The sequence below is a fragment of the Prionailurus bengalensis genome, chromosome C1 (genome assembly GCF_016509475.1).
Source record: "Prionailurus bengalensis isolate Pbe53 chromosome C1, Fcat_Pben_1.1_paternal_pri, whole genome shotgun sequence".
In the NCBI taxonomy this organism is placed as follows: domain Eukaryota; kingdom Metazoa; phylum Chordata; class Mammalia; order Carnivora; family Felidae; genus Prionailurus; species Prionailurus bengalensis.
In genome coordinates, this window is record NC_057345.1 from 104,258,611 (window position 1) to 104,283,183 (window position 24,573).

A 24,573-nucleotide genomic window follows, 5' to 3' on the forward strand; every position below is an offset into this window, starting at 1 on the left:
CGCTGTCGCCACAGTCCTGGCGCCCCCCCCCTCCCCACTCCCTCCAGGCGGTGACAAGCCGCCTCCCTAGCCTCCACAGAGCCTCCTTGAGCTCCTCCTGGGCATCAGGGGAAGACTGGCACATGGCCCAAGAGATCCCTCTTTTCCATTCTTTTCCCACCACCAGAGAAAAAGAGTGCTGCTTCACAGAACAGGTCTTTTGGGGACCTCCATTCTGTCCTCCTCTGGGAGCTAATCAGCTAGCATAGGAAACGTGGTCTCACAACTCACAGCCACCAGCACCCAGAATAGACACCAAGGGTAACTGAAAAGCTCCAAAGGGCAGGGAGAGGGCACCCCCACTAACCAGTATCATCCTCCTTGCTCCCTCTTCTCTAAAGAGACGAGAGCACCTTCCATGTGCCCAATGCTGGGCTAGAGTATGTATATATATTCCATTTTTATTTCGCTAATCATTCCAGTTTTCAGTTCTACAAGGTAGACGTTCCTACACTTGAGGAAACCCAATCGTGGTGACCGAGTGGGTTAGTTAGTGGTAGAGTGGGGGTCAGAAGTTTTAGCCAATGCCCAAATTCACCTCTGTGCTCCTCCCACAAAAGCATACAGGTCTCCCAGCTGGACTCCAGTGGATGGAAGGAAGCTTATCTCTTGTTAGATCATGCGTCACAGGGGAGCAAATTCAGAAACTGAGAGTTTTCTCTCCCCTTAATCTCCCCTCATTCCCAACTCCTCAATTCCTCAACTTAATTTAAGCACGGGGCCATGGGCCCAGTCGTAGTGTGATAAACATCAATGACAGAGGTTGCTGTGAGTGGACTGAACCCAGACAAAGCAATGACCAAGAGCCCACAGGTTGTGACAGCGAGAGGAAAACCCAGAGATTATCTGGAACAGCCAGGGAAACTGAGGCTCAAAGAGCAGAGACCACGTGTCAGTGTCACACACAGGAAAGTAGGTGGCAGAGGCAGGACCAGAACCCAGATCCGTTCCTTGGCTCCCTCTTATCGCCGTCACACCTAGCGCTGCTCACGCACATGCCAACATTTTGCAAAAATTGTTTGTTTCTTTAGTGGGTGACGTTTTTCAGGGGTGAATAAGCTTAGGACCAGCAAGAGGGGGAAGAACATGGGGCCAAATTTCCTAGGGAGGCAGCAGCCCTATTGGAACTAAATTCTGGATTCTGGATTCCTTAGTCAGAGTTCCACTCTTTTTTTCCTATGTAGCAGATTCCAAGGCCAGCCCGTCCAGGTTTGAACCATGGCTCTCCTGCTCACTAGCTATGTAACACCGAGCAAGTTAACCTCTGTGCATCTCGGTTTTATAAATTGGAGATAATAATAATTACCCCCTCAGGTTGTTGTGAGGACTAATGAGTATGCGTAAAGCACTTAGGACAGTATCTAGAGCACTTAAGTGCTATGGATGCGACTGCACAATCAATACAATACAATACCAGTCTCCTCCTGCCTGTACAACCATTTACCATGGCTGGGCCACACTCCTAGGATAGAATTCAGCATGTGAAACCACAGAGAGCCCTAGCGATACCAGTTTCTTCTCCACAACAGAGATTATCCGTCTACTATGGCTTTGTCCTCATAGCCCAGCCAGTCTGGGGGCTCCTGGAAACCCCTTATTATATCTATCCAGGAAATGGGCCTGTCAAAGAACACATAAGTCTCCGTTGAAGGATAATCTGAGAGTGGGGAAGATTTAATGAAGTACTAATTCCCAGATCACTGGCTTCCAAAGGAGAGTCTAGCTGGGATTAGGGCTACGGATGAAGGAGAGCGCCATTTTCCTCTGAATGCCCAGAAGGAAAGAACTACCAAGAGGTAGGCACACCCATGATCTGGGGCAGAACACAGGGTGCAGAAGGTAAATGCTCCCACCGTGCTTGGCAGGTAGAGAAATAGGGCAGTGAAGAAACTGGATGGGCCACTAGAGGTGACCCAGGAAGTCCAAGTCGGTGTTGGGAGAAGACTGAGGTCCCCAACTAGGATCATCCCAACGCAGGGAAGTGGGGCAGCTCTCCAGCCAGGTACTGCACTCACAGTGCTATCTAGGACAGAGTGCATTTTGATGGTCCAAAGCTAGAAGTCTGGTTTATTTCTTACCTGGGTCTCTTCCAGGCTCACGTAAGGACTCTGCCAAAATTAAGGAAAATATCATTCAGGCTGTGGATTCTGGGTGATCATCTAATGGAGCTAAATCTAGCTGTCACCACATATCCAAAAAGGATGCCACGAGCAGATGCTCAATGCCCCAGAAAAGGAGGTGTCAGGCCAGGGGCCGGGGTGGGAACTGAGGGTCTGTCTGCTGTGTCGTCGCCTTCATCCTCACATTCCGCTTAAGACACGGTCTTACACAGAGGTGCCGAGGTCTATGTGCCACGCATTTACAGATAGGAAAAACTCAGGGGGTTTTAGAGAGCCAAAGAATTGGTTGGCAGTACCTGTAAGGGAAGGGCTGTAGACGTGGGATAGCAAAAGAGACATCCTTCCACATCTACTACGTGCAGGGCTTTGTGTGAGGCACTCTTCACCTTATTCTACTTGGAGATGAGAAGACAGACAGATGAGCTTCTAAAGACTGTCTGAACCATCCATCACGGTCTCCTGGACAAGGAGCCCGGCCTATGGGCCCAGCCTCTGCTAAGTAGAAGAGAAGGGCCATCTTTTGTCCACAAGAACCTGACATTCCAGTCAGCTATGCAGGCAAAACAATTAGTATCAATGACAGTACTCGATATGTGTTTGTCCTCATTGTATGATGATATCCTAAAGTGTTAAGTTAGATGAGGAAAACAAATCTTTTGGAAAACAGATTCATACAGTGTGATCTGTTTGTTGTGCTTTAGTGAAGGAGAAAGGGCAAGGCACATTTATTGAAGGCCTTCGATGTACCAGGCGTTTTCACCTCACAACACCACAAGGTAGACACTGTGTTATTATTTCTGTTTTGCAGGAAAGAAAATTCAGCCTCAGAGAAGTTTAGTAAATTGCACAAGCTTACTCAGTTAAGTGGAGAAAAGGCCTGCCTGATACGAAAGGTCAGGCACTTTCTCCCCGTGGCCATGGAGGAATTCTCATGGAACCCATGGCCTGGTCAGAGAGTGGGGCACAGGGCTCTCCAGGTGGGAGCAAACAGGCCTGCAGATGCCACATAAGGAATGGGCTCCAACCCCAGCAAGAGAGACTGCATTTGGCCATGACCAGGAAGGTGGCGCAGCCCCAGCTGAGATTTCCAGGCAGAGGCACACTTTTTCTTTCTTTTTTTTTTTTTTTTTTTTTGGCAATTTAGGTTTATTTTTTTTTTAATGAAATTTATTGACAAATTGGTTTCCATACAACACCCAGTGCTCATCCCAAAAGGTGCCCTCCTCAATACCCATCACCCACCCTCTCCTCCCTCCCACCCCCCATCAACCCTCAGTTTGTTCTCAGTTTTTAACAGTCTCTTATGCTTTGGCTCTCTCCCATTCTAACCTCTTTTTTTTTTTTTCCTTCCCCTCCCCCATGGGTTCCTGTTAAGTTTCTCAGGATCCACATAAGAGTGAAACCATATGGTATCTGTCTTTCTGTGTATGGCTTATTTCACTTAGCATCACACTCTCCAGTTCCATCCACGTTGCTACAAAAGGCCATATTTCATTTTTTCTCATTGCCACGTAATATTCCATTGTGTATATAAACCACAATTTCTTTATCCATTCATCAGTTGATGGACATTTAGGCTCTTTCCATAATTTGGCTATTGTTGAGAGTGCTGCTATGAACATTGGGGTACAAGTGGCCCTATGCATCAGTACTCCTGTATCCCTTGGATAAATTCCTAGCAGTGCTATTGCTGGGTCATAGGGTAGGTCTATTTTTAATTTTCTGAGGAACCTCCACACTGCTTTCCAGAGCGGCTGCACCAACAGTGCAAGAGGGTTCCCGTTTCTCCACATCCTCTCCAGCATCTATAGTCTCCTGATTTGTTCATTTTGGCCACTCTGACTGGCAGAAAACATGAATAGACACTTCTCTAAAGAGGCACACTTTTTCTACAAGTCTTTTAAAGGTGGCATCTTGAAAATCGCTCCTTCTTCTTCTTTTTTTTTTCTGTTGCTTCTCCTTAGAGGCAAGAGGGCAAATGAGAAGACCTTTGAATGTCCTTCTACCTCATGAATCTTTGACTCCCCGAGTTTCCTTCCCAAGACACTGTGGTCCAGATGTTTGAAGAGCCTCCTCCCTTAGAACCTACAACCATAACACATGCAAGTAAGTTCTGCCGGCATTTAAGAGAGTGACAAGTCCCACATGCTCCCTCGGAGGTCCTAAGTAGGTAACTGGAGCCATGGTTAGTGGGCTGAACTCACCCTTTCCTGCCGGTGGAGAGGCAGACACCACAGGCATAAGCCGTCCCCTTTAAGACTTTTGCTTTCCAGATAGTGGCTAAAATGGGCAAGAACACCCTGTTCCAAGAAGCAGAAAGCAAAAGAAACACAGACTTCCTTGCCCCTGGTGCTTTGGTCTATGAATCTACTCTCAATACATCTCAAGTTTTAATCCCAAAGAAAGGCTCAAAGTCACAGCCATACCTCTTCTCGGGCTTAAGGCAGATGGGAACTTTTGGGATCCCAAACTTAAGGACTCTTTTGTAGTGGGCTTGGGCCAGTGGCTTCCACGGACGTGAGAAGAAGAGAAGGAGGGGGGGAGGAGGAATCCAGTATCAGCCAAGCCTGATTCTCACCCCCTAAATTCAGGGCATGAAGACAACAGCTGGATATAGCCTCATTGGAGCCTTGGAGTACCCGGTCCAGGGATTTCATTTTATGACCCAAATGAGACCTTTCTCTGGGAGATCTTGGGATGGCATTTGCCTTCTAGATCCAAAAGGAAGTCCTTGAAAGCAAGAAGACTATGAATTTCACATTATTTTAGTTATTATGTCATTATAAGCAACATCTAGGGTTAACAATGCACACCTCTTTTTCCTGTAACAGATTCTGCATCCTTGGTCTACCCACCTCACAAAGACCAAAAAGAACTTACTCCTCCTTTGTTCTGAAAGGTGTTTTCAGTCAAGTCCAAGGTACAATACCAGGGGGTCTACTGGCAAAAGTAATAAAAATACAAGGTCAGGAAACTTTTTGCCAGATATGCCATTAACTCAGGTGCCCTCAGACAAATCATGCCAAAAAAGAGGCATTTCCTTGCGTTTAAAATAGAGATACAATATCCCATGCCTGTCTTGATAATTTAGACAATAATGTTCAAAACCTAACTCAACAACAAAGTTTTCACCTCCTCCTAAATTAGTGCCCAGCTTCAACTATAGCTGCTAGGGTCAAATTATTACAGAAGGTTAGAGGCATATTTAGGAGATTAAGATTATTCCAATTCTTCAAAGTTTCATCTCACATTCAGCAGCTAAATACTCAAAGTAGAATGGATAAGGCTGGGGGCAAATCACCTTGTGGTTAAGAGTACCTGGGTTCAGACCTTGGCTGCACCTCTCAGCCGCTATGTGACCCTCTTTGGCATGTGGGGACCCGTTTGGAACCCAGGAGTTGGTAGGGAGATTATTGTAAACTGAAGACATTTGAGATTCATCAGACACAGGAAGAAGCCTTGTTGGAGCTTCCCTTATCTGACTAAAAGCAGCAGCTTCTGGGAAATGAGGCCACCATAAATCCCCTCTCTGGGGGGGAGTTGCATGGCCGTGAAGAAGACAGAAAGATCACCACACCTGCATAAACAAACATGATCACAAACTTTCTTATCTCCCATTTGTTCTAAAAATTCATTTGTCCTTCCTAAAGAAATCAATTTGTTCTTCCCATAGAAGCCTTTTCTCCCTCCCCCTTTTGCACTACCTAAGTTTAACCTTTAACCTTGAAAATTTTTTTTTCAATGTTTATTTATTTTTGAGAGAGAGAGAGACTGAGCGTGAGTGGGGGAGAGGGAGAGAGAAGGAGGGAGAGGGAGACACAGAATCCGAAGCAGGCTCCAGGCTCCGAGCTGTCAGCACAGAGCCCGATGCGGGGCTTGAACCCACAAACCGCGAGATCACGACGGGAGCCAAAGTCAGACACTCAACTGACTGAGCCACCCAGGCACCCCTTAACCTTTAACCTTTTAGTGAGCTAGCTACTTTTGTTAGTTTCCCTATGCATATGAATAAACCTCTTTTTCCCCTCTTATCTATCTTCTGTCAGTTTAATTCCAAGCCTCCAATAACTGAACATAAAGAGTAGAGGAAATTTTTTTCTCCCTGGCAGCCTCATCTGGCTCACTTTTGAAATGAAAATAACATGGGGCGCCTGAGTTGAGCATCCAACTCTTGGTTTCAGCTCAGGTCATGATCCCACAGTCATGAGATTGAGCCCCATGCTGGGCTCCGCACCGAGTGTGGAACCTGCTTAGGATTCTCTCTCTCCCTCTCTTTCTGCCCCTCCCCAATTTGTTTTCTTTCTCTCTCTCTCTCTCCCTGTCTCTCTCAAAATGAATCAATAAAATTAAGTAAACATTTAAAATGAGAATAACATAGGGGACGACTGGGTGGCTCAGCCATCAGTTAAGCGTCCGACTCTTGATCTCGGCTCAGGTCTTATCTCAGGGTCATGAGTTAAAATCAGAATAACATAATAACTATGAAAGTTATAGATTGGTTATGAAGATTGAATGAGATATATGTTTGGCATGTAGTGACTGCTAAATAAATATCCTCTCTCATATATATAATACAGACATATATACCTACACATCCATGTAGATAGATAATAGACATAGATATATACATACATGGATACATACATACAGCATATAATGAATCATGCATCTGTTCTCAAGATTAAAATTAAATCATAGAGGGGAGACTACTTTGAAAGAAATGAAAGATAAAAGATTAACAATGGAAACATGGTGTTATCAATATTACAGCTATAACTATTTTGTCCATTTCCATTGGTTCCTTTGACCAAGGCCACCAGATGGGCCACATAGGTGGGACACCGCACACATCCAAAGGTGCCATTCAAATACAACCTTCCCTTTGTACCTGAGAGCACATTTCAATTGCTTTTCCAGGTGATACTGCACTTCCCCCCACCATCCTCCTCCAGAGTTTGAGGAATAGCACCTACCCTGTAGAGTCATTTATCTGCTAATCATGAATTCAATGAAGGTATACTGAGGACACACTCTGTGCAGGGACAGGGCATACAGAAGTAACAGAGACGTAAGTTTCCCCCCATACTTTCCATGGCTGGGGAGAGAGCCCCGGGCACCAGCAAGTAGACTACAATGTAATGAGTGCACAAGTGGGCGTAGGTACAAAATGGTACAAGGGGGTTACAGCAGCTCCCCCTGATTCGCAGTTTAACTTTTCACAGTTTCAGTTACCCATGGTCAGCTGTGGGTCTGGAAGCATATGATCCTCCTTCAGACATATCATCAGAAGGCCAACAGTAGCCCAACACTATGTCACAAGGCCTGTGTCATTCACCTCATTTCCTCTCACCAGGCAGGCATTTTATCATCCCACATCATCACAAGGAGTGTGAACACAGTACAATAAGTTATTGAGAGGGAGGGAGAGAGATCACATTCACATAGTTTTTGTCACTGTCTATTGTTTTAACTATTCTATCTCGGTCTTAGTTAGCTACTTGCCTAATTTATACATTAAACTTTACCATAGGCGTGTATGTGTGGGAAAAAAAGATAGTACATATAGGATTTAGTACAGTCCGTGGTTTCAGCCATCCACCCCTGGGGGTCTTGGTACAAATCCCCACGGATAAGGGGGCACTACTGTATCAGCTTTTCCTTCAAAGTGGTGGTGGTGGTGGTGGTGGGGTAGAGGGCAGAGTGGTTATCAACAATAGCACAAAGTCAGAGTCTACTTCCCTTCAAAAACAAAAGCTCCCACAAGCACCCTAACAAAAAAGACTTAACACGACTCTGTAACGGGGTCCAGATGGCCAGAGAAAGCCAGTGGGGAATCTTCTTTTACGGCAAAAAGGGACTGGCCATTCTGTTAAGTGTTCATCAAACCTCTTATGCAGGAGGAAGGATCAAAACTGCCCCACCCCCCCAACACCAGACCCAAGCCAACCCTAGCTTTGGAGTATGTGGAGGGGAAGAGGAGAAGAGACAGGGATCTAGCACTTAAGCCCCACATCCAGTGAACTTCAGATGTTGATTCTTATCTAACATGAAGACTCAGTTCTCAGATGATGGACCAAAATCTATCAGCTCCAGACAGACTGCTTCTCTTTGCATTGACATGTCCTCTTTCAAAGAGGCTGAAACTCGGAGTCAGAAGACTAGAGATGGACTCTCAACCCTGTCCCTTACTTGTTGTGAGATCTTGGGCAAACCACTGAGCCTCAACGTCCTCATCTATAAAATGGTGATATCGTCTTCACAAGTTTATTCTTTGAGCACAATACAACTTCGTTATTATTACATGCTATGGAATGGAGGTAAGATCTCAAGAGAGAAGCAGTGGCCCAGAGGCCCAGCTGGGGCTTGCATGCCCTGAGCTGCCTGTCCACCAGTCCACAAGGAGCCTCTGTAACTTGTTGCAGAAAGGAGATCTTGCCCTGGAGCATTGTGCTACCAAGCTGGTGAGCTCAGCCCTTCCCTGGCTCCAGCATCTTAATTTGTAAAGAAGGAATTCTGAGGCTATCAGAAAGGAAGTCAGATTGTTTTCGGAAAACAATAGCCAAGTAACTACAAGTCATTAGCTTCCTCCCTGGGGCCTGAAATCCAGCTTGTCTGGGTAGCAGAAAGGTCTGGTGGCACTGTTTACTTAAAGACCTCTGGACAGGACCCATAAATTAATTCCTGTGCATGACTTTCTGGAATGAGAGGAGGTGAGTCATGGAAATGGGAGAACTTCTGAGAACGGAGAAGAGATTTCTATTTCTTCAGAGCACAGCTAAATCCCTGATGCTAGCCTGCCTCTCCTGGTGCCCAGTGGACATCTTCCTTTCAAGATGACTCTTAATAGGTTTCTTCCCAGAGCAGAAAACAAACAAAAACAAACTCTGTTCTTCGCCTTTTCCCTGAAAGCCTCTGGGAAGCTAGATGCTTCTCAGGCAGGGTGCTCTAGAAGTTTCTCTGGACAAGAATCCTCTCAGTGACAGGAGCAGACCCAAATTAGGATCCAGAATCATGACTTCTTAGATGCTTGTCTCCACCACACAACTATCAAGGACTCACAGATGACAGAACACCACCAGAGCTTGACAGGAACTTAAAGAGTGTGCCAGATGAGGATACTGAGGCCCCCAGTGGGGAGGCGGCTTGTCCCAGGTCAAAAGCAGAATCCAGATCTTTCAAAGAATTAAGGAAACCTGGGGACTTCCCTTAGGGCTGAACAGGCCAATTAACTGATAATAGATCCTCTGACCTCTGTTAGGCCTCTTAGCTGAAAGTCCCTGGAGCGTAACTTACTAAGAACTAGAGAAAAACATGATTGCTTGACCTCTTTAGGTCCTGGAACAACTTGTCTCCAAGAACTTAGGATGGCTCTAGATCCAGAAGGTGTTTGAGAGGAGATGCAAAACTCGCTCTTGAGCTCTTTTTAAACATCTCTGGCCAAATCATGAACTTGCTGATTTGGACTTTAGCCAAAGGAGCTTCTATTACATCCATGGACCCCTAGAAGGTTTTTGGTGAAGTTCATGGGGCCTAGAAGCCCTTGCATTCATACACAAAGCTTTAGGGAACAGGGATCATTGTCTTGATCTGATTCACAGAGCACTCTCGACCCAGAAAAGCTTAGAGATTACCGCTCTAGACTACTGCTCTACCGCCAAGAAAGGTCATTTTTCACCAACCTCCAAAGTAATTGAAATGGCTGACAAATCTAACAGAGGCAAGCATGGCCTACTCCTTCCCTGGCCTAGAAGTCTCTTACCAAACAGGTTGAAATCTGTCCCACAGACATGAGGTAAGTTTCTCAGTTCAGACTTCACCTGTCAGATATGGAAAGGCCCTCTGAGATCAGGTTGTCCGTTCCTTTCTTTTATAACTTGCAAACTCACACAGCTACCCAAGGCCAGCACCCAACACAAGTCATCAAGTTGACACATAAAATTAACCACCACAGTAAGCAAAGGAGTGCTGAGGAAGACATAAATCACTAGCATAACTAGGGAACCCTGGGCAATTCCAGCCAACTTGATCAATGAGAAGTAATACTCATTAAAAAATGAGTTAGTCATGCCAATCTCCAAGAACTCTTCGGTCTTGAAAACTGGGTGCCAGGCTACCAAATGGAGTGTAAACCAAAGAATTTGTCCATAACTTTGCAATTTTCACAAACTAATAGGGATTTTTGAAATACTTAGGGAATAAGGAGGAAAGGGTCAAGTAAGTCTCCAAACCGAAAATGGCTGTGTCCCAAAGCTCCAATGTAACCTGGTGATGTGGCATTGGGAGTATGTTTCCCCATAGAAATAACGTGGTAAAGGGTAGTTGGCTTCCCAGGCTAGTCCCTAAAAGTTTATTTAAGGCATAATGCTGCTTAACTACAGCGTGGAGAGTACTGGAGACTCTAACAACCTAGTTAAGATGGTCTCAGGATGGGAAATAATGATGCCAAGTTCTGACTAGAGACTCCAGGAATACATCCCCTTGGAGTTTCGATTGAAGAGTCTCTGCCCCACACCTACATTGAGGATGGCCTCTCCCTGCCTCCTTCTCTTCATAGCGAAGGGAAATAACATTTATTGATATCCCAAGTTTCTTAATGCAATGACTGACCTCTTCAGCAAAATCCCCTTCATAAATAAATCTCTGGGCCCAGCCACAAATAGAAAGCTTTATTTTTTCCAACACTTACGGTGTTTTCCAAGTATCGAAAGTAAAAATATATTATGGTGAAATTTTTGGTAGTGCAGAAAAAGTATAAACAGGACTTAAAATCACCTATCATCACTGTGACAATATTGATATCTATTTTTTGCCCACCACATTTTTATCATTATAAATTTTACAAAATCAGAATTGCATTATGAGCATTGTTTTGTAATTCACTTAATATGCCAGGGACATCTTCTGTGTCAATAGATATACATCTTCTTCACCTTTTTAATGATTATCAGGAGTATAGTGACGGGAAATGACACCCAGAGGCCATACAATCTGCTGGTGCCTTTTCTCTGCAAGAATGTTACCACAGCACTAGAATTTGTAAGGATTAGCATCTGCGTGCTGTGTGGTACCCCCTAGACTGATATATCTCCTACACCCCTTGCTAAGTCCTTGGGTTACATAGTTTCCTACTCTTTGGATTTACCAAAGTTCATTTCACTCCCTAGTATTGGGCATTTCAATATCTGTTACTAAAATATTACTCGTTGAAGGTAAGTAGCACCCTTTTAAATTTCTAAGACAATGTAATTTGGTGCTGCTGACACATCCCCCTCTCTGCCCCAAGTGAGTTACTCTGAGTTACTCCATGTGATTCTGAGTCCTCATTTCAAAGCCTTGCAAGCAGATCGTGGGAAAAAACAGAATTTCTGAACAAAACAATTTAAAACAAAACAAAAAATACTAGGTTCCCCCATCCAACCAACCCCTTCCCCACCACACATAACACACAAAAGGAAGTGTGCTGGGTGAGTGGTGAATAAGTGGAGATAAGAGTGACCTTGACAGACCCTGAGAAAACCCTGCAAAAATCTTGAGAGAAGATTTCTATGGGTAAACATGGTAGAAGTTTAAATCCTGGACAACAAAACCAAAGTTTGTAAAAACCCTCTCCAACCTCCAGCCCTACCCCCACCCCCACCACCCATGGAGCCTACTGCCCCCAGAACAACTATCTCCTGTGCTTCTTGCCTCCAGTCCTGCCCAGCTTTCAGTAAGCTTATAAGGGTCTGGAAATGAGTAGCAGCTATGCCCATGGAGGCGAGGACATGTGCAAGACACAAAGGCTGATGGGATAGTGAGAGCCCGGGGACAAAGGTGCTGATTGGGGACTCAGGAGATGTGAGCTCAGATCCTAACTGACATATAGAGCTGAGTGACCTTGAGAAGTCACTCTTGTTCTTTGGCCCTCAGCTTCCATGTTGGTAAAAAGAAGAGATTGGGCTAGATTACACTGACTCTTCCTTACAGTTCAGTGTCTGTGATTCTAAGCAATTGGTTTTCTCCATACCAAGCCAAAGCTTGGAAGAAACTGAAGTTTGTCTTGGGTGCCTAACTATATCTACTCTTGAAGCTGCTCTCTGGGGAGCACAAAATATGTCCCAGACACTTTTTATTCCAGATGGTGGCACTGTACTGAAAACTCAAGGGTACTCCAGATAAGGAGAATGGAACTGAGCAAACACTTGGAGGTGTGTTTCAATCAGGACAGTTTCATCTGTCAATAGCAGAAAGCCCAGGTGCATCCAATCACACTGACACTGTACTGTGGGAAAGTCAAGGATGACTTACTCTTACTTCTCCATTTATTTATTCGTTTAAAAAACCCACTGAGTTTGGTACTGTGTTGGGAAATAGATGTACAGGTGACTCAAACATGGCCTCTATATTAAAAAAAAAAACAAAGCCTAGAGTGTCATATGGTGTCAGGGGTGCCCAGACCCCTCTGAGAACCAAATGAGGGGTGTTACCAACCAGGCATTCCATGGGCATAGAGATCTAGTTGGAAGAAAAAGTCTGCCTGGTTTAGATCACCATGTGTAGGAGGATATCCTGATATCTGGATTGAGGGAATTGGACAATACATGCTGGAAGTTGGTGGCAAAGACTATCAAAAGGATCAAGATGGAGCTCTGATCTGGGAGGAACATTGAGTGGAAATCAGGAAGCTTGCCTGTCAGCATCTATTCACCCTACACACAAGGGGAGAGAGAGAGAAAGTCACATTCCAGGTATGGCTTATGGACTGTGGATGTTCAAGTGACCTCTTTGTGATGGTCGAAGTTCAGGTAGACATGAATAGCAGGGAACCATGACAGGTGACTTCAAACAGGTAACGGTAACAACAGCAACACCACTAACACTTACAGTGCCAGACCGTGATCTGAGTCTTTAATACATGGCGGCTCATTTCATCCTCATAAAAACTCTGTGGGGTGAGGGCTAGTGCCCCCATTCTACATAGAAGGAAGGCAAGAACAGAGACCGTGTCCAAGGTGACCTTGTCTAAGGTTGGTGGTACAGCTCGGATTTGAATCCAGGCAGTCTGGTTTCAGTGTCCGTTGTGCACGCAAACACAAAATCAATCACATGACGATGTGATAAGTGCCACAGCAGAGCTGAGGTCAGAATGCTGTAGGAACCGAGAATGGGGCAAGTCATGACTGTGCCAGGGGGCTCCACAGAAGAAATGACATTGTGGCACATCTTGAAGAGGGAGTAGAAGTTCTCCAGAAAGAGAAATGGGGTGAAGTACATCTCAGGCAGCATGAGACAGCATGAGCAAAGGCATGAGGTGAGAAAGCGAGATGGCACTTTCAAAGACCAGTAAATAATTCTACCTAGCTGAACCAAAATGTATGGGGAAGCTTGGCTTGCAAAGAAGCCAGAGTTTGGGGCCAGATTTTTAAGGGCTTTGCAAACCACATTAGTTTGTCCTGAGGAGAGCCAAGGAAAGGGATGAATCAGGACTGTCCTCCAATCTTCAGGGGTTCACAGGGTGATTTCTCAGTTGCCCTATCCTGGATCACTCCCAATATAAAATCACTTCTGCTTTGGCCACCTGCTCCCTGCTTTTAGCTTCCCCACCCCCTGCAATTACAGGTGGAACTCAGGGCTGGGAACTTAAGTCCTACTGCCAGTCCAGGGCTGGAAGGACACATAGCTTCTCAAAGGCAGAGCTGGGCAGGACACCCCAGTAGCTTTCCACCACAGAATCCTGGGCTCCTCTCTCACCATGCAATCCCCAAATCCAAGAAAATCCACAATGGATGCCACCAAATAACTTATTTTCCTTAGACTCTCTAGAAAGAGCCCTAACATTAAGCCCCTTAGTCAGAAGGCTCCCTTGGACTTTATAAGTGATGGGATGAATAGACATTGGAACTTGACTCCCCCAACAACTTCCAGTTCACCAGTGGATTCTCATTCTCTCCAGGGTACCCCTGCAGCCTTACCAAACATCATGTGTCTTTCAAGTCACTGTGTCTCTATTTCCAAAAGTTTCCCCTTCCTCGAAGTAGACTAGGATAGACCTACTTATAGGTCCCAGGCCACCTGCTCCTTGGTGCCTCTGCTGACCATTGAGAAAGAGGCTACTAGAGGTCCTGTAGACTCCGGGGCAGAGTGACACACTCATGGGAACATCCAACAGTGGCCCCAAAGCCTTCAGAACAAGGCATGTCACAAAGAACTCTAAGCGCAACTCCAATGCAAGCTCTGTCCCTTGTGGCTGTGTGAACGGGCAAGGCCATTAACCTCTTTGGACCTGAATATCCTCCTTGTAAACAGGTATTCCTTTTGTGAAAAAAAGACTGTTCTTCCTATGACAAATCCATCCCAATGTTGTAGTGAATTGATGTGTTCCAAACTGCGAAGTGCCATGCAACCGATATGATTAATCAGATTCTTGCTCTCCACACTGTGGGGAAAGCTCTTCCTATGAGTAGAAACTCTTCAGGCTTGTCAGTGGCATGTCAACAACCAGGAACAGCTTAGCCCAGGGACTTGCCTATGACTCTAAGGCAGAGCAGGCAAAGTGCAGAAAGTATGTCTGGTCAGCTTCTGCATAAGCCTGGGTGGGGACCGGCAGGGGAGGCAGGAAGTTTTTCCCACTGCTATTATTTCCATATGCCTTCATGTGCCATTCTCCTCCTGACCCCAGTCTCAACCCTCAGGCCCAGGTAGTCGGGTGGTGCTCAAAGACTCTGGAGTCCAGAAGCTGTTGGCATAGACCCTCCCCAGTGTTGAGGGGAAGCAGGTAGATTTCAACCCAAAACCTTATAAGATGTTTACTTGTGTTTTACTTTTGATAAAATAATGAGGCAGACAAGTTGAAGACAGGTTTGGATCTTTCCAGTTTGATCAGTTTAGACCACAAAGAGCAGCTTGGCCTGACTGGGAAGAAGTCTGCAGGTAGGACAGAAGGAAGCCGGGCATACTGAGCCCAGAGGAAGGAGGGACACAAATGGAGCATCCTGGTATTTGAAAGATTGGCACTAAGAGGAAGATCTGGCTTATTCTGGGCAGCTCAGAAGAGTGGAGCTGGGATCCATGGTAGGAATGAGGAGGAAGAGGAGGATGACTCACAGGAACTTACTCTTACTGGAAATCTAAATGCTTCACAAGTGTCATGACATTGAATCTTCACAAAGATAGCATGAAATGGTTACTATTATTGCCTTCTATTTTACAGGTGAGGAAACCAAGGCATAGAGGCTAAACAGCTTGCCCAAGCTTCACAGTGAGTAAATGACTGAGCCAGGCTCCGAATCCAAACATTGTAGTTCTAGAATCCTATATAAGCTTTCTGCCTAGTATGACAAAGTACTTTCAGAGTTCACCAATTTAAAAAAAGAGACAGAGAGAGCTGTTTTATGGAAATATTTAAGCCAATACTAAGGGGCCATTTTCATGGGATGCTGGCTCAGTAAAGATTTTTTGGCAGAAAGTATCAGAAACCAATGCTTACTACTTTGGGCTTGGGGAGGAGGGAGAAGGGTGCTTGGTGGGGGGGTAGGAAAATGGAAGGAGCAAGAGAAGAAAGATGGAGAGGAAGAGGAAAATGAGGAGGAGGAGGGGACATTTGTTGGAAGAATGTGGGGAGTGGAATGCAGAATAAAAAACACTTCTGAAGATCCAGAACTTGAAGACCAGAAGAAGGATGGCTAGGATCTAGGGAATAGGAACTGATTAACCATTTCTTCGGGGCACTACCCAAATGAATCAGCTCTAATGGATTTCTGTCTTTTTGCCATTCTGCTCAGGATTCAAATTCCAGGAAAGAACATTCCCTCGGCCTAGCCTTGGGAAAGATTAATGATTTTTTAAAAATCACTAATATTTATGGTGTGCTTATTTTCTACCAGGCACTGTTCTAAGCACCATATTTACACATGTTTTCTTCTCACAATAACCCTGTGAGGCGGGTACTATTGTAATTAAGAAACTGAGCCACAGAGAGTTTGAGTTATCAGTCCAAGTTAGCACAGATGGTCTAGTGGTAGAGCTGGGATTTAAGCCGAGGCAATGTGGTGCCACCATGTTATGTGTCCTCTAATGTCAACAGGGAAAGAGTAAGTCCCTCAAAGCAGAATTTTTGTGTTGATGAAAGAGGAGAATGGATGTGAAGAGATAAAACCCACAGATGTTCCCTCATGGCTGGGTCCTGTTAGAGGGAAAAGGTGACTTCCTGCCAGGAATTCCACATTCAAGTCTCCATGCTTACCCTCTGGCCATTGCCAGGGGAAGACAAAAGCAAGCAAGGAGCGAAAAGATAACAAAATATCAGATGTACAACAACTAAGCTGTTAGATATCTACAATGAAAGGACTGGATGAAATACAGATATACAGAAATACAGATATATTAATACAGATTAATAATTTCTGAACACAGGGGCGCCTGGGTGGCGCAGTCGGTTAAGCGTCCGACTTCAACCAGGTCGCGATCTCACGGTCCGTGAGTTCGAGCCCCGCGTCAGGCTCTGGGCTGATGGCTCAGAGCCTGGAGCCTGTTTCCGATTCTGTGTCTGCCTCTCTCTCTGCCCCTCCCCCGTTCATGCTCTGTCTCTCTCTGTCCCAAAAATAAATAAACGTTGAAAAAAAAAATAATTTCTGAACAGGACCCAGCCAAATGACAAAATTCTGAAAGAATAAGAGCCACGCCTAGGGAGGGCAACATGGAAGACAACAAAGAAAAGATGCCAAATATGGAAGAACTTTGAGAAACTGAGATCAACTGGAGAAAAGCAGAGGCCAATTTCTCACAAGTAGTAAAAACGTGCTGTGAAGCTCTAAGTATTCCAGGAGGCTGGATTCCATGGTGGTTTGGGGGGGAAATTTAGAGTCAGGCTGCTGGGGTTAAATCCTGCCTCTGGCTCTGTTACTTGTGGGCCTTTGGCAAAGTTGCAGGATCCCTCTGAGCCCCGGTGTTCTGATCTGTAAAAGTTTAATAATGCCTATGTCAGAGAAGGTTGCGAGGATAAAACGTGTGAGGATGTGTTAAGCACCATACCTGGAGTAGAGCAAGTGCTTACTAAATATTAACTACTTAGCCACTATTTGTTAGCTCCTGCAAGCCCACCACAGTCTTGGGACCGGCACACTGGGGCCCCTGGAACCAGCCCCATTTGGGGAATCACAAGCACCAAGTCTATAACAGCAGAGATCTGGACCCAGCATGGGAGGCCAGGGAAGGCAGTGCTGGTGAACAGATGAAGGCATGCATGGAGGGGCCCTCACCAGGTAGATGCTCACGAGAGGGAGCACAGTCTGGTCTGAGAGTCGGGATAATGGAACACCAGAAGTGAGGCCCTGGAACAACATTCCACCTAAACTATAATTGTAGGAACTCTTTGTATAACTCTCAAAAAACCCCTTTGAAGTCTCCCAAGAGCCAGAGAACAGAGCCCTGGACTGGCAATCAAGAGCCAATCTGTTGATACCCACTAGTTTCTGGGGCCATGTGTAAGCCATTTATGCTTTCAGGGTCTCAAGTTCCTTGTCTGAAAAAACAGGGGCAATGATATCCACCTCAAATCACTATAGTGAAGAGTAAATGAGGCAATGCATGTAAATCTCCTGGTGCGTGGTAGGTACCAAGTAAATAATAACATCCCTCCCTCCCACCCACTGGTATAAAAACACCCACTGGTATAAAAACATTAAACAGGGAGTTCAGTGGAGCCAAAGAATAAGGAAAGTGGCTACTTTTTAAAAAAAATTTTTAATGTTTATTTTTTATTTTTGAGAGAGAGAGAGAGAATGAGCAGAGCAGGGGCAGAGAGAGAGGGAGACAGAATCCAAAGCGGGCTCTAGGCTCTGAGCTATCAGCACAGAGTCCAATGCAGAACTCGAACCCACGAACCGTGAGATCATGACCTGAGCCCAAGTCAGACGCCCAACCGATTGAGACATCCAGGTGCCACTAGTGGCTGCCTTTTGAACTTAATTTCCAGAACATCCTTGCATTCAAGTGAATCCATATCTTTTCCAGTCTCACAGTCCAGAATGACCTCTCCACTCCATCCCATCCTGCCTTGTCTAACAAAAATCTTTATCCTTCAAGGCCAAGTTCCACTATCACTACCACAAGGAATTGTTTCTAGAAATTCCCTCAGCATGTGACTTATTCTCCAATTTTGCTCTTATTTCCCTCTGCCTTATGCTATAATCAATTCTTGAAGACAGAGAAAATGTCTTACCCATTTTGGTGTTATTCACAGTCTAGGCTACACACACATTTTTTTTAGCACTTTACTTTCATGGGGTCTGGGGAGCATCCTGCCCCCTGAGTTCATGTCTCCGTCTGTAGCAACACCTAGCGTGTCCACTTTGGCCTCCTCAGTACTCCCCAAGAAGGGAGGAGGGGCTATTCTAGTTAGGAAATTTGAGAACAAGGGCCAGCCGTCCAAGGCCAACTTGACCATTCAGTACAGTGGCTAGGGTCCAAATACTTGTAGGGATCCACAAAAAAATGTTTTAATTTCTTTTAAATTCAGAAGAAAAAAAAACTTTTTCAGGTTAGGTCCAAGAAAAATGTTTTAAAATGTAATGCTAAAGTAATGTCATGCTACTATGTTCATCTTTATGCCAATGCATATGTAATTTTTAGTATCTTTTATGGAATCAGGGACCCCTGAAGGCAAAAGGGCCTATGACCCACAGAAGTCATGGTGCAGCTCTGTGGGCATGGGTGGCTCAGATCCTTCCCCTCTCTTCATTCCCTGCCTGCCATCATTTAGCCCCTCCTCCATGCTCACCATTTGATAAGGCCATAGCCATGTCCAGTAACTGGGAAGAAAGGCCCACTGTTGTTATATACCCTAAGCTAAGCCTTTGCTCTTAGGCTCATCAGTACTAAAGGCAATATGTTGACATCCTTCTGCCTGGACTGGACTGTTCTCACCCATTTTTCCTAACTTGGACAGAAGAAGGGGATGTCATTTATTCGGACCCTTGCGATCACTGTATTGATCCTTTAAATGACCTTGCCAGGTAAGTATGATGTTTATTCAACAGATGAAGACATAAAGAACAGAGAGTTTTCAGATTTGAGTCAAGGTCAAGCAGTTAACAAAAGGATTTGGAACCCAGACTTTTGGACTCCAAGTTAAAGCTCCTTTCTGCCACTACATTAATTAATTGAGTGTTGAATCAAAATGGCCAGAGGATATTTACCAGGCACCACAGAGCTTGGTTGAGATCTTCCCAAAATTGTTAACTTGGCAATTAGAAGCTCCAGCTGAAACCTTCGACATTTGCCCCCCCCTTAACAAACACTTTATAAAGTTCCAATTCCATTTTCCTGCCATGAAGACACTTCATCAGTTGGAATATATTTTGACACTCTCCTTTGCTATCTTTGTAGGAACATATTGTGGGGGGAGGAAGGTCTTTCATATACTAGAGTACTTGGAATAAAAATATAATGTTTGATTTTCATGGAGACAGAAATATGAATAATAATGTACCTTTTTGAAATTAAATTTCTATTCCAGGAGGCCAAAACTCAAGATAAGCCCTTTCTACTGTCTGGCCCACAAACTTGCCCACTGAGCCTTGGAAGGGAAAGAGGCTTTGGGGATGAAACTAACAAACAGCTGTTCTTGTACTCTTATTCCAAGAAGACTCTTTCTTGTTTCCTCTCAAACTAAAACCCAGTAGATCAGTGGTCAAATTTCGAATCCTCAAATATTTGCCAAAAGAAATGTTTTGGGAGAAAAATATCTCCCAATTTCTTTGCCAGATGAAATTCCAATGTTGTTAGGCAAGATGAAGTACATGATTTGCCAGAAAGGAGTCCCTAATTTCCACCTTGAATTTGTGTGCATTTCTGCCTCACCTTGTTCCTATCCACCAACCCCAAGTAATTGTTAAGCTTGACTCACCCAAGTGCCTGCAGCTCCCTAACAGCAAAGATTTAGACAAGGTTTTGAGTAAGCTGGATTCTGTTTATAAGCTAGGCTTGTGTTCATAACATATTATGTTCATAATGATGAACATACAATGTTCATAATGATATTCATAAAATATTCTAGAATATGGTTTTGCAAATACAGGTGAACCACCTGGCCAGCCTAGGGTAGCTCTCTTTGGTGTGAGTACTATAAACTTTGCATTCTCTTCTCTCACTCATGTTTCACACATGTAATTAACTCTTCCTGTTAGACTGTGAGCCCCATGAAGGCCTTATTCACAGCTTTGAGCACAGTGTGTAGCTGTATAACAAAGGTTAAGAGCATGGGTTCAAGGGGAAGACAGACCTGGATTTGAATCTGACTGAGCTACTTAATTCATTGTATGACTTACAGAAAATGACTTCCTATTACTCAGTTTTCTCATCTATAAAATGGGAGTGATAATGGATCCTGCCTCATAGAGCTATTGGGAAGATAAAATTAGCTCACACATGTAAAGCATTTATTTAGTTTGGCCCCTGGTGCTTTATAACAGCTTATTTAATAAGTATTCACTAGTAGTATTGTATTAAGCACTAAATGGGTATTCTGAGTAGAACTTTTAAAAATGAGACCAAGCTCAGGCAAGAGGAATGCATAGGTCTGGCCTCGTTAAGGGGGATTCTTCTCCAGCCCACGGGGGTATTGCCTGATAGGCTTCTGGGGGCAGGAGGGCGGGTGCCTCACCTGAGTCCACAGGGACCCATGAGCATATCATAAACGGTCCTGGAGGGAACCCCTCTTGAGATGCTCGCCTTCAGTCTTCCCCTGCCCCACTCCCAGCGCAGTAGGAACTGAGACCTTTTGTCCAGGGAGACTGTTCCAAGAAGAACCTGACCCAGAGCAAGGGAGACAAACCCCACCGTGGAGGAAGTGTGCTCCAGTCTCTCACCTGCCCCAGATGGATGCTGTCTGTGAGGCTATCAGCTCAGGGCCTGCCCCAGCTTCCTCCACTCTTGTTCAGCACTCATGGCTCCCCTCCCGATAGTCCAGCTGTGGGAACCGCTGCCTTCACGGCCTCAGGGCCAGCGCGGGGCAGGAGTGCAGCTTGGAGGGGGCTGTCTTTCAAATAAGGACTGAGGGGCGTGTGTGTGTGTGTGTGTGTGAGACTAAGATGAGGGACCAATGTAAGGGTACCCCAGTAATAATATAGTAAAACCCCCAACACAAATGTGATCAAATGAATTGTTTTTTCAAACTAAAGAAAAGCTATAGTCTATGCAAAGAAATGTGTTAAGGCACTCAGTTGTCCTCAAAAGCTAAACTGTCCCAACTCCAAACATTTTCTAGGATTTCCTAGTTGTAATCGGTCCTAGGAAATGTCCAAGAAGCCCTAGAACGTAATTGTAAACGAAAGTATCTAAAACATCGCAATTGCATTAAAGGTTTCTGACCTTCAGAGTTCGGGATATTCTTTCTTTGTTTAGTTACTGCATCAGATATTTTGTTAGTTTTTCCTTTTAATGATTTTCTCTTTATGCCAATATCTGAGTTAGTATCTTTTAGACACTCTTCACCATGAAAAGGGCTTTTTTCTTCTGATTATATAAATAATACATGCTCAATGTAAAAAAAAAATCACAATATGTAAACCATAAGGAAAAAAGTACAAAATCACCTGAAATGCACTACCCGGAAATAATAACTATTAATATTCAATGATTATATCAGTGTAATCTATATATCAATATTTATATTTGTATAGATATATACAAATATGTGACTTTTCACAAAAGTTGTGGATTTTTTAAATTTATGAACACCTTTTTTTGCTTAAGTGCAGTGTTCTATATATTCCTGACATAAAGATCCAGGAAATAGGGTAGTATCTGATGCGTATCTCAGATTTATCTACCTATATATATATATAACTAACCCTATGTATCATACAGTGTCTATAAGTAGGTAGAAATTTCTATGGCTTGCTATATATACAACTGCTTAGAGATCAGCTTATATGACGTGTGTATTTTTATTTGGCATCCTAATATGAATTCCTACACCATCAACCCATCAACCTGCATGTATCATAAAGAATAGGACACATCTGTGCTTCTAAAAGTTTAATGCATAATTTGTGATTTGTTACTTTACAGGTTAACCTGGCCTATGTCCCAAGGCACGTGGTGTACCATGGTTTATGGACCAAACCTGAGATCAGGAGATCTTCTGATCAGGCGCTAAACCCAGGAGACTGTTTGAAATTCCAAATCCTAAGAGTGATCGTAGCTCAAAGGGAAGCAGAACACAGCCAAAAAATGTCAACTCAGAAAGGCACCTCTGTTATCAGCTGCAGCAAATCGCTCGCTTTAGGGATGATGAGGCTGGGACCCTGTGAAGTGGACCCGCGTACCGAGCGCGGCTGAAGCTATACTTCCTTTCCTGAAACATCATCCCACTTCTTTCCATCAGCTTTTGTTTCCTGTTTCATGTGGCACCGCTGTTTTCCTCTTCTCCCAGAGTACACTTGCCCAGGAAGTACTTGCACCTTTTTGGTCCAGACATTTCCAGAGATTGAGTCAGAGGTGGAAACAGGGGAAGCAGGCTCCCTGAGAAATCAGATCCCATTACGTCTAGAAAGGGCAGAGGGAATAATAATAACATTAAAACAACATGTAACAGCTCTACAACAATTATCACAACAGCCAGTCCATGTAGCACTATGTTTCCAACACTGTCCTTCCTACTTTAAATATTAATTTATGCAAATGATGTGTGTATATCATCTGCTCCAGACAACGACCCAGTGAAGGAGCCACTGTTATTATCCCCTCCTTACAGAGGAGGAAACCGAGGCACATAGAAGTTAGGAAACTTCCCAGGATTATAAAACTAGCGAGTGGAAGAGCCAGGATCGTGAGCCCAGAAATCCAGCTCTGGAGTCCAGCCTCTTGCCCACTAGCCCCCCATGGCCCCTCACAGAGGCAGGAGTACAGACATGCTACAGTGGTATTGATGACATGGCAGAAGCAGAATTCATCCAGCCCTTGCCTTTGTCACCCACGTGCCCGATGAGCGAGCAGGGCAATCCCGGCCCCTCTTCTCAGTTTACCCTGCCTGGATCTGCGGCTCCTGCCCAGAGCTTCCGTAACTGTTTGTTGGCCCCCTTTCTCGGTTCATTGTTCCATGTTTGTTTTTTCTAACATTTCATGAGAAGATCTTAAACCTATGCAAAAGTAGTCCAAATAATAAAAATAAATCCCCATTACCCAGCTCCTACCCACAAGTGTTGGTCCCTGGCCTTTAAAAAATACATCATTTATTTCATTTTTTGCCCTTTTTTAAATTTTTACTTGTTTTGAGACAGAGAGACAGAATGTGAGTGGGGGATGGGCAGAGAGATCGGGAGGCACAGAATCCAAAGCGGGCTCCAGGCTCCGAGCTGTCAGCACAGAGCCTGGTGCGGGGCTCGAACTCACAAACCGTGAGACCATGACCTGAGCCGAAGTCAAGACACTCAACTGGCTGAGCCACCCAGGCGCCCCTCATTTTCTGCCCTTTAAAAATGTTTTCATAGGCTGTATAACATGCTTATATATTAACACTGCCAGGCATTTTATGATTTATGGGTAATTAAACGCACATACATTGGAGGACACGGTCATATGGCACTTAGAAAAGTGTGACTACCAGTGATTTATGGGCATAACTGACGTGTCAAAGCAAAAATGCAGTCGGAATATCTGGGTCCAGGCTCTGGCTCCACTGCTCACTAGTGCAATGACCTGCACAGGTCACCTCCCTTCTCTGAGCATCATCTTTCTCATCCATGAAATGGGGCTGGTATTCTACCCACCTCTCAGGGTTGTGTTCGGGGACGTGAAAGGCTTTACGACAGTAACAAGCCACATAGAGACGAGGAGCAAATCAGACTAATACAAGGTGGGTGTCTATGGCACCAACACTAAAAGCTGAAATCCAAGGCCACAAAGGTCAATTTGAGGATCACACCAAGAGGCATGAAGTGGAGAATCATTGCCAACCGAAGTTACCTACGTGGGCTTTAAAACATGGCCCCTTTGTCCTTCCCTGGATATATGAGGTGGCTGCCGTCCCAGCTGGGCCCAGGATCCTTTCGGGTCAGTCAGTGCCTTATGGGCTATGGAGGTCATGAGATGACTGAGGAAAGGAGGCTGGGCCCCATTTTATCTCCCCAGCCCCACTACTTTTTGTAGCCTAGTTAGATGCCTTCTTTGGCTGACATCTCCCCAAAACCTTCAGTAAGGAATTCTCTCCTCCAGTCTCTAGTCCACTAGCTTGGCCGGCCCCAGTCACCTGGCCAGCCAAAGGGAATTCAGAGACAGCCCTTCTGTTCTCAACACTATAGATTCTATTGTTTTGGGGTTTTTTTTAATGTTTATTTTTGAGAGAGGGAGACAGAGCGTGAGTCGGGAAGGGGCAGAGAGAGAGGGAGACACAGAATCCAAAGCAGGCTCCAGGCTTCTGAGCTGTCAGCACAGA

The 24,573-nt window shown here is 44.8% G+C and overlaps 1 long non-coding RNA gene across 1 annotated transcript; it reads left to right on the forward strand.

Moving 5' to 3' along the window:
- The first annotated feature begins 15,343 nt into the window (after positions 1–15,343).
- On the forward strand, positions 15,344–22,739 carry LOC122481051. Its single transcript, XR_006296739.1, has 2 exons — positions 15,344–15,396; positions 22,209–22,739. It is a non-coding gene; the product is annotated as an uncharacterized LOC122481051 (long non-coding RNA).
- Positions 22,740–24,573: the final 1,834 nt, after the last annotated feature.